The sequence below is a fragment of the Oreochromis niloticus genome, linkage group LG16 (genome assembly GCF_001858045.2).
Source record: "Oreochromis niloticus isolate F11D_XX linkage group LG16, O_niloticus_UMD_NMBU, whole genome shotgun sequence".
NCBI classification, from domain to species: Eukaryota; Metazoa; Chordata; class Actinopteri; order Cichliformes; family Cichlidae; genus Oreochromis; species Oreochromis niloticus.
In genome coordinates this window covers 30,324,585-30,329,851 of record NC_031987.2, presented here as the reverse complement: position 1 = coordinate 30,329,851, position 5,267 = coordinate 30,324,585, and the positions used below count along the sequence as shown (strand labels likewise).

General features: G+C 39.0%; 1 long non-coding RNA gene across 1 annotated transcript; it reads right to left on the bottom strand.

Annotated features, from left to right (window-relative positions):
- Positions 1-340: 340 nt before the first annotated feature.
- Positions 341-4,568, bottom strand: LOC112844077 (uncharacterized). Its single transcript, XR_003216648.1, has 2 exons — positions 4,400-4,568; positions 341-3,525 (listed from the first exon to the last, which is right to left on the bottom strand). It is a non-coding gene; the product is annotated as an uncharacterized LOC112844077 (long non-coding RNA).
- Between the last annotated feature and the right edge of the window lie 699 nt (positions 4,569-5,267).

The following is a 5,267-nucleotide window of genomic DNA, read 5'->3' as shown; positions in this document are numbered from 1 at the left end:
CCAGGTGTTTCCACTTCCCTTGTTACCCTCCTGTGTATTTAAGTCCTCTGTCTCCTCTGTTCAGTGTCGGGTTGTCTGTTTGTCTTGCTTCACGTTTCTCCAGGTTTCTTGCTCCTGTCCAGATTCATGTTTCTTGTCACAGTTTTCATAGTTAACCTTAATTTATCCCAGGATAGGTTTTAGTTTAGCTTTTCCCTCATTTTCCCTTGTTTTCTGTTCATGATATTCAGCCAAAATAAAGGCTCGCTTTTTCTTATACTGTGTTTTCTTCCATGCCTGCGTTTTTGGTCCGCTTTTTAAACACACGGCGATACCTGCTGTCAAAATCTGTATCAGAATACACAATTCAAGTCATTTATTATTCAGGAACTAAAATTAACATCTTTAAAATAAAATCACAGATCTTTTGTTTCAAAAGGAAAGGGGGGAAAAAATGTAACAAAACAGACTGGATTTCTGCATACCTTAAGGCTACATTCAAACATACACAGGTATTTCTGAAAAAAAAAAAAAAAAAAAAATCCCATCCACACGTGCAGTTTAAAATTAAAAATATCTCTGTCCACATGAAATCGAAGTCAAACGCTGTCAAGAACATGCCAAATCCTAACCGTGTAGATATGTTGGACAATCACAAATCTAGAAGCCTGGGAGGAAAAGAGTAAACAGGGTTTTGTGTCACACAAAACCTAAAGTACTTCTGAAAAGTTTTTGTGTTTTTCTGGAAAGGCAGCTAATTTTGTGTTACTTTTCAAGTGCCTTCATCATTTTAAATGTAAATAACTAAAGACAGTATTTTGGATTTTGTCTCACTGGCTCGCTTGGCCAGATTCATAGCGCTCTGAGATATGGCTGGTGTAGACTCAACTTCGAAATGGACAAAATGCATACAGCATGAATTTAATGTTAAAAAAAATATTAAATTTATTCAAAACCGAAGATGAAGTTGCCGTTGGGATTTGGGTTGTGAGAGTGTCTGTGCTGAATGTAGAAGCCACATCTGAAGTTCACTCTGACGCCTCCGTCTTTCTAAACGGAGGGACAGTAACTGTGTAAGCATGCAAACACTGCAGAGAGTAAGATTAACAGCAACAGTATTTCGTCTCTATCCACCATTGTAGAAATTTATCTCATGTGAACAATACCATGGCACACACCTTTGACGTTGCGTGACTAGATCTCAGTTTTCCTCATCCACATGTAAACGCAAAAACTGGGTTTTAAAAAAATCTTTGTTTTCAGTGACCCGAAACAACGTTTACGTTAAAGCTGTATTTTAAGGAGTTTTTTTTCTAACAGATGTCCATACCAAACTAAGATAGAGAAAGCAAAGAGGATGGCAGTGGTCATACACTTTTGAAATAAAAAGTAAAAGCTTAACTTTAAGGGCTAAAACCTTAGGACTTCTCAAATGGGCTTCTATGACGTTTTATCTTCTAACTGCAACTTAATGAAATTAATGAATGAAAACTACAAAACAAAAAAAAAACCAGGCTGACATGCAGAACACACAGCACGGTAGACGGTAGATCGCGACACAGACAAAGGAAAACACAGGGCTTAAATACACAGAGGGAGGAATCAGGGAATGAGAGACAGAAGGAAAACAAGGCTGGGGCAAATCAGGGCTAACGAGACAGGGGAAGCAAAACCAGACACCTGAGACACAGACTTCAAAAGTAAAACAGGAAATAAAACACGGAGACCTAGACTTGACAAGGGGATACAGCAGACAGGGAGACAGAGCAACTAAGGAACACAGACAGAACCCAGAAAGCAGAACTCAAAGAAACCAAAAGATTAGAAAAGATAAATAATATCTAAAGCAAAGTTCAATAATAATGTAAACTCAAAACTCTGTGTCGACGACCCAGGTCTCCTGACAGTAACTTTAACTGGCGGACAGTACAAACCTGAGTCTTCAAGGTTCTGTAAAAAGTCTTGGAAGAAGGTGAATGTAGTATTTTCTTTTGCATGCGTTGGTGTGGCGGTGTGTGGCTTGGGCACAGCTGTGCAGGGGAGGCCGAGACACACCGGAGCTCCATCAGCTCATCACGCCTCCCTGCATAAAAGGTTGTTGTCGTCCGTGGGTTTATGGCTGAAAAGCTGCAAAAGAGTGTCATACACAAGCATCCGGTTCAGAGCGCCAGATGCAGCTTGATAGTAAGTCTGGCAGCTCGGGTCGGTTCCTGGCCAACACCGGCGTTCCTCGACCACGTGAGAGGGAGGCGACCACCACACCATTCCAGAGGTCAGTGCATGGGAAGCATCCGCTCAGTTCGAGCCAGAGGTCAGCTGTCTGGTCCTGCCTCATCTGGTCCTGCGCGCTGACCGCCTGCCAAGACAACTCCACAGTGAACACTGTTAAGTTGTCTGCCAGTTCCATTTATAATCATATAGCATAGCATAGCATCTTTATTTATAACGCACTTTACATCCAACAAAGTGCTACAAATATAAAACAAAGAGAAAACAGTTTAAATTACATTTAGAATATCTTAATATTAAAAATAATATAATTTATAAGAAACACATTAAAAGACATCAACAAGTCCTGCTGTGCTGAAAGCCAAGGTAAATATGTTTTAAGACATGATTTAAAAACAGATAAGGAAGGTGCCTGTCTAACATGTAAAGGCAACTCATTCCACAATTTTGGTGCTGCCACAGCAAACGCCCGATCCCCTCTGAGCTTATAATTTGTCCTGGGCACGCTCAGGAGGAGCTGGTCTGCCGACCTGAGGGACCGGGAAGGTATGTATGGATGAAGAAGCTCAGAGAGGTACAGAGGGGCAGCATTTGACAAACATTTAAAAACAAATAAAAGCAGCTTAAAATGGATCCTAAAATGCACGGGCAGCCAATGAAGTGAATATAAAACTGGGGTGATATGCTCGCATCTACGAGTGCCAGTTGAAAGACGTGCAGCAGCAATCTGAACTAGCTGCAGTCAAAAAAATATACACACAGGACAAAAATAATAAATTATTTGAAGTTTTTAAAAGTAGATAACTATACACGCACAAACACAATCCGCATTTTCACAACTCTGATGCTCTTCGGCTCGCCAAAGACGATGTAGAATATAGCCTTCTAATTGAAAAGGTGAATCCTGGAAAGTTTCTTTCATCAGGAAACTTTGCAAATACAGCTCATGGTGATGGACCTTCCTGTGCAAGGCTGACTGAAAACACTTCTGCTGCAGTTCTGTAAGACACAAAGAAATGTTTAACATGTGTCATACACTACATAATGCTGGGAAATTTATGAAAACAGACAAACTGTATATGAATTTGATTTGGCTGTATTCAGTATCTGAACTGTCAGTACAAACTACATAGCTTTACCAGTCAAAAATTCTTTGCTTAATGCACCAGTATTAAATCCTGCTTCTCCAATAAAGGCCAACTGATAGAAATCCAACCTGAATAAATCAGCCAACGTATTTGCTCTTTTTCTACTGACTCTGGGAGCAGTGTGACAAGTACTGACTTAGTTGTCCTGTGAGTGGAAGTGTCCTCAGATCTAAAAATTAAAAACAGTTCAAATTAATGTCTCAACATTTCACAGAACGGTAATGATAATACTCTTATCAGTACTAATATATGAAAAATTAGTACTGTCATTTGCATACCTTTGCATACCTATCACTATCATTTGAGATAGAAAATGTTTTTTTTTTTTTTATGTACATGCATTTCTCTAATATAAGTTAAATTAAATTAAAACTGTGAGACCATTGTGTGGCTCATATGATCAGTCAAGATGAGGGACCTCTTTCCCAGCCCTGCTTGGCTCAGCTACAGCTCCTCAGGAGTGTTGGTACAGCCCTTATTCACTACATCTATATACACACCAAATGGCTTGCTGGATTTAGGCTTCAGCAGACTACTTTGGAGTGGGGAAAAGCAATTTTCACCCCCTTTTGTGATTAAAAAAGTCCTGGGAATTACCTATATGTGAGAAGCAGTAAAAACTTTTCAAAATGCAGGAAACTGATATTTTTTTTTTTTTTTTTTACAAATCAAAATAATTAAAAGTATAATTTTCCCATTAAATTACTAACCTTCCATCTCCTCTTACACTGTCTGTTTTAGGGTCTGGGCCTGTCCATCCCAGCGCTCATGAGACTGCTCTGCATTTCGCTGCACTGCAGTATGAGGTTGCTGAATACTTTGTGCTAACCTGTTCATAAGATCTTGTTCCGCTGCTACAACATTGGCCTCTTACTCCCAAAAGACACTAAACTAAGCAAATATTAACTGCAGGTTAGCTTGCTACAATGACTAGGCTAATGTTAGCATTTTACCACAACTTGACCAGATATAGCTAATAAAAGCTAAACTTATGTCCAGTCCAGTGAAATAGCAAAGAAGGATGATGAAAAATGGTTACTTACCTGCGGTTTAGAGGGTCCACCTGAAATTGAAGTAGCCACTGCATATTTTTAGGCAGGGAAAGCGAAAACGATGGCAGTATGGTCTAGTGATGGGAATTCTGGCTCTTTTTAGAGAACCGACACTTTGGGCTCAGCTCACTAAAAAGAGCCGACTCTTTCGGCTCCCAAGCGGCTCTTCAGGTTGTTTTGTTGCTTTAATTAAATTATTATCAACAACAATATAAAATTATGTACAAACTGAATTACTAATGTAAAAAATGTGTCTTTTATTTATATATGTTTATTATATAAATATTCTTTTATTTATTCACACCACACAAAATGTAAAAAAATAAATTATAAAATACAAAAAACAAATATTTACAATTCAACTTTTAACTATTTAAATTTTCAGATTTTTCCTTTTGAACACATTTAAAAGGAAACAACACAAGGCACTGCAAACCACAACACAATAAAAAATTTATTAAAATATGCAAAACAAAAAGAAAAGAAAATGAACGCTCCTCTTTAATTAAGGGAAAGGTTGTGCCTCAGCTTTGAGGAGCTGATCCGGCTTTTTCTGTCAGTAATTATCTGTCCTGTTTTGGAGAAGATTCTCTCAGAGGGGACTGATGTTGCCACATGCACAGTCCCCATGTCATCACCTGGGTAAGACGTGGATAAATTGAAGCCTTGGTCTCCCACCAGCTCAGTGGGTAGACACACTGGCACCCTTCACTTATATCACACTCAACTGACTGTGTTTTATCTTCCCATTGCACTGATGGGTGGACAGTTCTCAGGTGCCTGTGTTTGTGGAGCCGGCTCTATATGATACTCTTCTTGCAGACTCTACACTCTGCCTTTGTATTGTCAATGAAATTTT